Source organism: Lipotes vexillifer, unplaced genomic scaffold (genome assembly GCF_000442215.2).
Source record: "Lipotes vexillifer unplaced genomic scaffold, Lipotes_vexillifer_v1.1 scaffold765, whole genome shotgun sequence".
In the NCBI taxonomy this organism is placed as follows: Eukaryota; Metazoa; Chordata; class Mammalia; order Artiodactyla; family Lipotidae; genus Lipotes; species Lipotes vexillifer.
In genome coordinates this window covers 118225-129596 of record NW_006773642.1, presented here as the reverse complement: position 1 = coordinate 129596, position 11372 = coordinate 118225, and the positions used below count along the sequence as shown (strand labels likewise).

At 44.1% G+C, this 11372-nt stretch overlaps 1 non-coding gene across 1 annotated transcript; it reads right to left on the bottom strand.

The window, feature by feature from the left end:
* Positions 1–7632: 7632 nt before the first annotated feature.
* TRNAE-UUC (transfer RNA glutamic acid (anticodon UUC)) lies at positions 7633–7704 on the bottom strand. The gene has a single exon. It is a non-coding gene; the product is annotated as a tRNA-Glu (tRNA).
* Between the last annotated feature and the right edge of the window lie 3668 nt (positions 7705–11372).

Genomic DNA, 11372 nt, shown 5'->3' with positions numbered 1-11372 from the left:
GGGGAGGAAGGAAAAGAGAGAAGGCACTCGAGTCCCCATGTCCATCCATCCGTCTGTCTGTCTACTGCAGCCAGTAACCTCCAGGCAGGACGGAAGCACTGCCCGGCCGTAAATGACTGCTGGCTCCAGGCTGGCCACCCGCCCTGACTGCCCTCACGGAAGGGTCGGACTTTACCCAGCAAATCGGGAAGGAACTGGAACCTCTGAACTTGGGACTTGGGCTCCGTCGATAAGGCCAGTGGACAAACAGAGGGCAGGGGTTGAGGCTCCCCTTTATACACACAGAAGCCCGGCTCCAGGCTGATACTGCCGAGATCTTTGCCCTTTAGTTCAGACAGGAAATCTTAAAATGGAAAATGAGCTGCGTAAGGAAGGGGCGCGGCCACCAACTCACAGGGAAGACAGTACAGCTTTGAACGGGAAGGGACCCAGCCAGCCGGGGGTGTCTGGGCAACAGAGAAGGCGGCTGGGCAGGTGAGAGCAGCATGAGACTGCGTTCCTGGTGTGAACGAGGCAGCTGGAGGGCCGGGGAGAAGCAGAAGCCTCACCTGAGCCGCAATACACCACCTCTTCCTCGTGGGGTTTGAGCCCACCCGTAGGAAGCTCAGCTTCTCTATCCATAAACGGGGCTAGCAACCCCATCTCCCTCAGAGAGCGCACGAGAGCATCCGAATGAGGGCATGAGTGTGTCCTGCAGAGTGCAAAGGGCTTGACAAGCAAGCCCGCATCCTGGTCGAGCCCTCCCACGCTGCACTCCCCAGCCCCCAGAGGTATTTCACGATCAAGAGGAGAAATCCAAAATAACATCTCCTGCCCCCCATGTCACCCCCATACACCCTCGTGCTAGCAGTTCAAAGAAAAGAACATTGGGAGAAGATACATAATTAGAGAACCCCAGCAGTCTCCCTGCTGAGGCTGCCAAGTAATTATTCACCTGTAAATTACTCCTCTCACCTTACTTCCATCTCCAGATCCTTTTGACAAGGTAAATTCATTTATTTACCTCTCTAACCACCCTGCTTTGGTAAACATTCCAACAAGCTCGGATGGTGCATTAAAGAGACAAAAATTTGAAGTAAGGCAGGCAGGAGAGAGAGAGAAATTCACTCGTGGTCATTACTGGCACTTACAGAATTACCCTTGCAGAGTAATTAATGAGGAACCAAAGCCAAGGCAAACCTCATCCCCTGCCCAAAGGGAGCCCGTCACAGCAGGGTGGGAGCTGCCGGAGGCCCTTGTTCCACATGGCCCATAACTCCCACCAGCAGTAGGGGCTGAGGGGAGATGACTGGATGGTTCTGGGCAGTGCTGTAGGCTGCACTTTCACTTCCAGGAAGAACCCTCCTGATCCAATGAAGTCACTCCTTCTCATTCACAGACCCCACCACCCCCCTTCACTGTTGCCCTATTCTACTGGCCAAGGCACCTGCCGCCCAGCCCTACCAGACCATGCCCCACCAAGACCTGGCCATTTCCGGACCTGGCACATCTTAGGCACATCCATTGCTAGCTGCTGAATGAATGAATCAATGTACCGTTCATTCCGGTGTCTTAAAGCCTGTCAGATGTGTCCAATCCACAGCCACCCCTCAGATTAAGGCCACCATCGTCCCTTGCCTGGACCAGGGCCTCAGATTATTCTGCTTCCAGTCTCTCCTCCTCTCAGCCTCCACGCAGAATTCTCTCTTTACAAAGCAAATGGTAAAAGCAAGCAAGGTAACACTTCAGCTCTGACCACCAAGGAGAAAGTCATGGTTAAGACAGGGACCCCTGGGGAATTCCCTGGCGGTCCAGTGCTTAGGACTTGGCATTTCCCCTGCTGGGGCCTGGGTTCAATCCCTGGTCAGGGAACTAAGATCCCAGAAGCCGCAAGGCCAAAAAAAAAAGACAGGGACCCCTGGAGTCAGACAGCCTGGGTTTGAAGTCTGGGTCCAAACAGACCACCTGTGTGGCCTTGGGTAAGTTACTTAACATCTCTGAATCTTAGCTACTTCATCTATGAAAAGAAAATAATAACGGTATCCACCTCTTTACAGGTGTTATCGTTTCCAGTATGAGTTAATGAAGGAATGCCAAACGCTTAATAAACATTAGCTACCAGCAGCAGCATAATTATTATTGTCATCATCATCATCATTGCCTCAAATGCCTTCACTGTCTTCCCACTGTCCTTGACCTAAAAGCCAAGCTCTTTAGCGCAGCTCGTGAAACCTGAGCCTGCTGGCTTCCCACCCTCAGTTCTCACTCCTTCCCCACTCTCCCTAGTCCAGCCACAAAAGGGCTTGTCATTTCCCAAATGCTCCTCTCTTGATCCACCCCAGCTCTCTGCCTCAGGCTGCTTTCTTTGCCTCTCAGAACCCAGAGATGCACACCCAGCAAACCCAAGAAGTGCCCACTAAGGGGCTCCATCCTTAGAGACTTAACCTTGGTTTGGGCAGAGCACGTGTGTGAAGCTCAGAGCTGGACCTAGTGACCAGACTATCCAAGTTTGTTGTCTTCTCAAAAGAGCTTCCTAGTTGTTTTGAAACATCCAACAATTCTATGGAAAAGAGAAGGTAGGTATGACTGCCCCCACTTTAACACAAAGGACCCATGGTCCACACAAAGCCAGTGCCTTGCCTGTGGTCACCACTTAGCAGCTACAGGAATAGAATCTTAAGTCATCCAAGACAGCAGAACGGGGGGAAAGAACACCCACCTGAAGGTGGACCTGAGCTTTGCATCCCCAGTCAAGACCTTGGGCAAATTTTCACCCCTCTAAGCTCCCAATTTCTTCATCTGTAAAGTGGAGGAAAGAATGACTTTCTTGCAAGGTGCTTTGGGAAGATGAGTTGAGACACCTGCTGTAGGAGAAAGTGCTCGGCCCCTGCCTGGCCTTGGAAACAAGAGCAAAGGGATGGGAGGAGACGGAGGCTGCACAGAAGCAGGTGTGCAGGGATGTGGAAGCGGCACAGGAAAGCAGGAGCAGGCAGCCTCTGCCTCCACCCTGGGGCTCCGGGACTTTCACAGCCTTCACTCCTACAGGCCAAGGGCAAATGGCATCCTCAGCGGAAAGGCACAGGGCAGTGAAGACCAGAAGTGCAGGCAAGATTGGAGCTGGAGACACAGGTCTGGGAGAGCCAGCATCCACGAGGAAGCCACAGTGACGGGACTGGGTGCAACTTCCTAGGGAGAAAGCTGAGGGTGGTACCAGAGGTGCACCTGGGACCAGGAGGCGGGGGAAGAGACTTGGAAAGGGCAGGGACCTAAAAGATACAAGTGATTATAGAATGGTCACCCCAACGATCAGCCCAGAAAGAGCAGCTCTATTTATTCAACATTTTCCTCCAACTGTTTTTTTTTTTAACATATTTATTTATTTATTTATTTATTTTTGGCTGCATTGGGTCTTCATTGCTGTGTGCGGGCTTTCTCTAGTTGTGGTGAGCAGGGGCTACTCTTCATTGCGCGGGCTTCTCATTGCGGTGGCTTCTCTTGTTGTGGAGCATGGGCTCTAGGCGCGCGGGCTTCAGTAGGTGTGGCTCGCGGGCTCAGTAGTTGTGGCACATGGCTGTGGAGTGCAGGCTCAGTAGCTGCGGCACATGGGCGTAGTTGCTCCGCGGCATGTGGGATCGTCCCAGACCAAGGCTTGAACCCGTGTCCCCTGTATTGGCAGGCAGGTTCTTAACCACTGGGCCACCAGGGAAGCCCTCCAAGTGGTTTTGTGTGTGTGCGTGCACGCACGCACGCACGCTCATGTGTGTGTTTTGGGGGGGTTTTGGTCGCATTGCATGGTTTGTAGGATCTTAGTGCCCCGATCAGAAATTGAACCCGGGCCCTCAGCAGCGAAAACACTGAGTCCTAACCACTGGACCACCAGGAATTCCCCTCCAAGTGTTTTCTAAGAGATTTTTATATATTTCACTAAAAGAACAAATGATCCCACCCATGTTATAAGTCACGTTAGGGGAAAGTAAAACAAGTTGTCTTCCCTGTCCAACTAGGACATGGACTTCTCAGGGACAAGATATAGATCCAGAGCCTGGCCCAGGGCAGCCTCAATAGAGATCGTGAATGACTGAAGAAATTAAAGAAGAGGGAACACTAAGATCAGAAAGTGAAATATCTAGATAGCCCTTAAATTCATATTTTCTTAATATGAATAATATTATAGTTATATAATAATAACAATCTGATTATTATTATTTAACCTTATTTTCCAAATGACAAAGTAAGCTGTTACATGAGTAGAAAAACTGTTTTGAGTAAACTAAACTGAATTAACTCCTGCCTCCCACACTTACTTCTCTGAGCCTCAGTTATCTCATCTGTTAAATAAACATTATTTTGTACTTGGAATCAGCATTGGGAGGAGTCAAGATAATGTATATAAAGTGCCACCCATATGGTTTTCACTTAATACATGAAAACTTGCCTTGCAGACCATAAAGTAAGTCCAACAAAATTCAGAAGCACAGCATGTATGCTGCTTTCTCTGACCACAAAGCAATTCAGTTGGAAATAAATAATGAACAGATAACAGAGAGCCTTATGGTTTTGGAAATTTATGAGCATGCTTCTACAGAAGTCAAAGATCAAAGAAAGAATTAAAGTGGAATGTGAACATAGAACTGGATGTCAATGAAAATGTTACATATCAAAATAGATTGGGACTTCCCTGGTGGTCCAGTGGTTAAGACTCCACGTTCCCAGTGCAGGGGGCCCGGGTTCGATCCCTGGTCAGGGAACTAGATCCCGCACACATGCCGCAGTTAAGAGCCCACATGCCACAACGAAAAAAAAGATCCCACGTGCCGCAACTAAGACCCGGCGCAGCCAAATAAATAAAAATATTTTTAGAAAAACAAAAAAACACGGCTTCCCTGGTGGCGCAGTGGTCGAGAGTCCGCCTGCCGATGCAGGGGACACGGGTTTGTGCCCCGGTCCGGGAGGATCCCACGTGGGAGCGGCTGGGCCCGTGAGCCATGGCCGCTGGGCCTGCGCGTCTGGAGCCTGTGCTCCGCAACGGGAGAGGCCACAACAGTGAGAGGCCCGCGTACCACAAAAAAAAAAAAAAGAGAGAGAGAGCAGAAATTAATGAAATAGAAGATAAAAATAAGATAGCTTTAACAAAGTCAAAAGTTGGTTCTTTATGAAGTCTAATAAAATTGAGAAACTTTCGGTGAGAACAATCAAGAAAACAATGACAGGGTTCAAATAAATAATATCAGGAATAATAAAAGGGGAAAAGTTATAGATAGGCAGAGATTAAAAAGATAAGAAATACTATGAACAACTTTCTGCCAATAAACGTAAAACTTAGATAAAATAGAAAGATTCCTAGAAAAGTATGTGACGAAAATGGACTAAAAGAAATTAGAAAACCTAGCTTTTCCTTTAACTGTTAAAGAAATTAAATCTATTATTTAAAACCACCCCATAAAGAACTCACAGGCCCACTGGTTACAAAAACAAGTTCCAACTAAATGTCAAGAACAGGTAACTACAGATAATTCAAACTCTTCCAGAAAACTGAAAGAGGGGAATGATTTCTCCATTCATTTGATGAGGCAAGTACAGCTTTGATATCAAAATGAGGCAGAAATAATATAAAAAAGGAAAATCACCAGCCAATAAAAGTCACAATCCATATGAACCTAGATGCAAAGTCCCTGAACAATATATTAGCAAATCAAATCCAGAAACTATAAGGGATGATTATACACATGACCAAATGTGGTTTAACCAAGAAATGCCATGTTGACTTAAATTAGATATTTATTTATGCAATTCATCATCATAACATATTAAGTGAGAGAAATCACAAGGTAATATGAGTAGACACACAAAAAGCTCTCTAAAAATTCAACACTAGTAAGTGTTTGAAAAAAATTTTTTAGCAAACTAGAAATAGAAAGAAATTACCTTAACCTTAAAAATGATATTTACAAAAATCCAAAGTAAATATCATACTTGATGGTGAATTATTAAAAGAATTTCCTTTACAGTCAGCAAAGAAGCTGCTATCCTGGTTTAAATCTGATTTTTTTTTTTAGAGGTCCTACCTCATGCAATTAGACAATATAAATAAAAGAAAGGTATAAAAATTTTCTTTATTCCCAAACTATATGATTATCTACCAAAACAATCAATGGAAACTATAAATTATTAGAAAGAATAAGAAAATTAGCAAAATTGTTATCAGTAAACAAAACAAAAAATTGCATTTAAAAAAATTATAATTTTATAATCCAACAATCATCAGTTTAAAATGAAATTTTAAAAATACAATTTACCATGGTAACAAAAATAATTCTAATAAGAAATGTACAAGACCTTTATGAATACAGCTATAAAACTTGTTAGAAGACATTTAAAAATATTTAAATGGAAAGAGAAAGTGGGATTATGTTCATGGATAGGAAGTTTCAATAGACAGATGTCAAATGTCCCCAAACTGATCTGCAGATTCAATACAATTGAAGGAAAAATACCAGCAGGTTTATCCAGGGAATTTGAACATCTCATTTGAAATGTATGACCAAGAGCAAAGGGCCAATGGTAATTCAGACAATTACCACTGTAATTGAAGAATAACAAATAACAAAACTTGCCCTTCCAAATATCAGAACTTATTATAAAATTATAAAAGTTGATAGGATACTATTGATATATGGAGAGACATATATGCCAATTGGGAGAGAACTGAGCCTAGAAACCGACCCATGCATTTATAGATAATAGGAAAGAATTTCGATGCAGGTCAGCAGATAGAGATGGACTATTCAATAAATGGTTATGGAGCAATCAGTTATGCATATGGAAGATATAACAAAAATGTTGACCCCCCACCTCACCCTTACCAAAAAATCAGTTTCAGGTATTTTAGTGACTAAAATGAAAAGCAAAACTGTAAAATTTTTTGAAAAAATATGTGGAATGTATTGATGGTTTCAAGGTAGAGAGGGAGTTCTTAATCAAACACTAAAAAAGCATTAACCTTTATCAAATTGGTAAGTTCAACAACTTCTGTTCATCAAAATACAATACAGAAAAGTGAAAGTGCAAAAACTGGAGAAAATATTTACACCACCAGTCAAGGAATGGTACTTAGAGCATATAAAGAATTCTTACTGAAGGAAGGAAAGAAGGAAGGAAGGAAGCAAGGAAGCAGGGAAGAGGGGGGAGGGAGGGAGGGAGGGAGGAAGGAGGGAAGGAAGGAAGGAGGGAAAGAAGGAAGAAAATGAACAAAAGATGTTAATTGACATTTTGAAAAAGAGAAAACTTGAATGGCAAAATTTTTTAAATTTAAAATGTGGTCAACCTGACTAGAAATCAAGAAAATTCAAATCACAATGTGATACTTTCATCCTCCGGAATGGCAAACATTGAAAAGTCTGACAATACCCCCAGCAGAGCCAAGTATCTGGAGCACTAAATTGGGCAGTAATTTTGGAAAATGATTTGCCATTTTTCAGTATGTTTCAATATGTTTGGGAATGCACATACCCTATGACCCAGCATAGATGTATGTCCTAAATTAAGAATTCTTACACATGTGAGGCAGGAGACAAGGATGTTCATAAAAGCATTGTTTGATTTGTCTGGTTTTTTTTTGTTTTGGGCTGCACCATGCAGCTTACGGGATCTTAGTTCCCTGACCAGGGATTGAACCCGGGCCACGGCAGCGAAAGAGCCAAGTCCTAACCACTGGACTAACAGGGAATTCCCAGAAGCATTGTTTGAAATAGCCAAACACCAGAAACAACCCAAATGGCCATCTGCAGGATAATGGAAAAATCTCGTAATGTGTGATACACTCATACATATACAGTAGTAAAAATGAAGGAACTAGAAATAAACTCATTGTCATGGTTGACTATCACAAACTTATAAGGAATCAAATATAAAAGCAATGGTTTCCTAACTATTCTTTGTGTCTTGACTCACATAGAAAATGATAATACTCCTACCGTCCTCATAGCACACCAGGATCATCTTGAAGTCTGTGGTGATCCACCCAGAGTCGCCAGGTGACCAGTCCCCATAGATTTCTTGGCATTGTTAAGCTCTAACATTCATTATGCTGGCATTTACACAAATCAAAAACATAAAAAATGTAACACTATATTGTTTATTGACACCTGAATATGTGAAAAACAATAAAGAAAAGAAAGGGAATAACGAACAAACTTACCTCTGGGGTAAGGGATGATGGGAAAGGGCATGCAGTGCATTCTGCCATGTGTCAGAAATATTTCCTTACAACTGTGGGATACAAAGCTATATGTATCATATGGACTTAACTATTTAAGAGAAGCATTAAAGAAAACCCCCAAACCAGAAGAAAATGTATTGAGGTATTAACCATGTTTATCTTTGAATGACAGATGTCTCTCTCTCTCTCCTTTTTTTTTTTTTTGGTAGTTTCTAATTTTCTACAATGAACATGTATGCCTTTTATAATCAAGGAAAGAAAGAAAAAATACTTTGTTTCACAAGACAGACCCCCTAATTGTGAGGATTAAACACCAGGCAGCTGAAAGGAGAAGGAAGAAAAAAAACCCACTAGGTATAAAAATAACTTTCCCTGGGTTGGATCATCTAGCAGTAAGCTACAATCTCAGGAACTCTTTCTCCCCTGAGCTTTTCTGGGTCCTACGCAACAAAATAAGGCAAAATGTGCCTGTTGAATTATGCTGTTCTCAGTCAGGTAGAAAAGAGAAACCTTTTGTGCATTTAAGGAAAAAAGCACACTGGTCCTCCCAGGTCTTATTTTTAGCTTTACTGTAATTCAGTCTCCTAAGATGTTCTGCAGCCAAGTGAACTCAGAAAGTTTGTTTTTCCTTCTTGAAGCGTCATCTGTTGCTCTGTATTTTGTGGAGGTGAGTGCCATGCGGTCTCACTGCAGGCAGGGACTTCCCTTGAGATTAGCGTGTATCCTGGCATTCATCCGATTTCGACTCAGCCCCTCACTGGCCGCAGCAGTTGCGTTCAGCTGGGCTTGTGGTCCCCCGATGCAGACGTCGAAATTGAGACACCAAGAGGTGAATGATCTGCCTTTTGTCACCGGTAGGGAACCAGGTATGGAACCAAATGCCACAGGCTGTGACCAGCTTGGCCTCACGCCTTGCCCTGCCACCCACAGACACTGTCTTTTGGCCCCTCGGTGACATGCCACCTACCTGGATGCCAAAGAGCTGGTTCTAGAGTTCCATCCAGGAGCCCTTAAAAATCTCCTCGTGGGCAACGTATGGAGAGAGGAGGAAGAGAAGGAAAGGAGAAAAGAGAGACGAGAAGAGATTCATCTCCTTAATAACAGCTAATGCTCTCCACGTGTCAGACTTTATCTCAGACAATTCACCCTATAGTAACTCATTTAATCCTCAAAGCCAACACAATGGATTCAGTAATGGTTTTTTGTTTGTTTGTTTTTGCCTGTTTTTCAGAGGACAAAACTGAGCTTCACAAAGGTTAAGCGTCTTGCCCACAGTCACATGCTATTGAGGGCTGGAATTGGACGTGACCCTAATAATATGGATTTGGAGCTTGAATCTGAACTATGATTCTTCCTATTGACCCGGCCTCAAGCACCCATCACAGGTGCCTGAGGAGTTGAGTTTTTCCTCCAAAACAGAAAAAAAGCTACATGTGGCTCGGCTGCCCGCAAACGTTCAGGGGCTCCTGATTTCCTGAACTTGTTTTTCAGGATTCCACGTCTACCTCTACAATCTCTCCCCAGGATGACCCCTCCCTATCTACCCAAATCCCAGGTCTGTGCAGAATGCCTGGTCCCCACCTCGGGCCACCCCTCCAGGTTCAAGGCTGTCTCTGGTTTTAACTGCCAGGCAGCTTTTCTCCTTTCTCCAGTTTCCTGGAATGACTTCTTTTCAGCCCAATAAGGCAAGAAGCCGTTGCTGATTTCATCAAATGCATTAACTCCTTCATTCAATCAATAAATTGTATTAAGCAGCCACCATGTGACAGACCCTGTGAACTAAATCATGAATAAATACTCCAGTGAAACTCATCAGGGAGGTCAAGAAAGACTTTTCTGAAGAACTGGTGGTTGATCAGGGATCTGAAAGACAAACAAGAGAAGTTAACTAGAAAACCTGGAGGAGGGAAGTGTTGCTAAGAGGACCAGACCAAAGGAACCACCATGAACCAACAGACAGATCAGAGACAAACCATAAACTAACTGTGGGAATAGGGCCAAGTTATTCCACCAAACTTTTTGAAAATCAGTTACTCCACAACAAAAAGCAAGTATCGCTGCTTATCCCATAGTCAGAATACTACGTGATTATATTTGTAAAGTCCTTGGCACAAAGTGTGTCACATAGTTCTCATTAAATGGTATGTCCCTTCTGACAGATGTTTCTCTTGGGGAGTAGAAACAATCTCGTAATTTTTATAAGCATCAGAGTTTTAGGGCGAATGGTAGGATGTTATCATCTGGTCAACTGCAGATCCCTGAGGTCACCAACGTCTGTTATTTGTGTCCCTGCCCAAAGCTCCACTGAAGAAGGGGACTTCACTTGTCTTGCTCGCTACTATATCCCCAGTGCTGAAGCAGTGCCTGCCCCAAAGTGCTAAACTGGGAATGTTTGTTGAATGAATGTTTGATGGCTTTACTCATCTGCTAGGCCAATGGTTCTCTAAGACTGTTTCTCCAAGCAGTGTCTTGGAGCTTGCTAGAAACACAAATTTTCAGGCCCCATGCCAAGTCTACTAAATCAGGAACTCTGGGGTAGGGCCAAGGAATCGGTGTTTTCACAAGCCCCCCAAGTGGCTCTGATGCCCACTTGAGTTTGAGAAGCATTGGTCTAGAGATCAGCTCCTAGAGAACAGGGTTTGGCTTACTTAGTTCTAAGCGCTGAGCAAACTCATCAGGTCTGAAAATTGTTGTCCCTCCTGAACTCAAATCCCTCTGCAACACTCAAGCCAACGTAAAGAATGTCAGAACCAACCGGCTCAGGGAATTGGGCCTCCTCCTTTCACCAGCCCCCAGAAATGTGCTCCTACCTTTGCCAAGGATGCCCTTCCCTTCTGGGTGCAATCATGTCCCAACTCAAAAGGCTCCTTCCCTGGAAAGACTTTGGAAGCAATTCCCAGAAATGCTCCCTCTCCGTGTTCCCAGGATACAGAGGAGAGGCTTCATTATGGCCAGCATCCCATGGTGGCATATGAATTAGTTTAGAGACACGTGCCCCTAGACATGCACCATCCAATATGGCAGCCACTAGCCACATGTGGCTACTGAGCACTGCCAATGTGACTGGTACAAATCGAGATGTGCTATGGGTGTAAAATCCATAATGCATTTGAAAAAAAAAAGTAGGGCTTCCCTGGTGGCGCAGTGGTTGAGAGTCCGCCTGCCGATGCAGGGG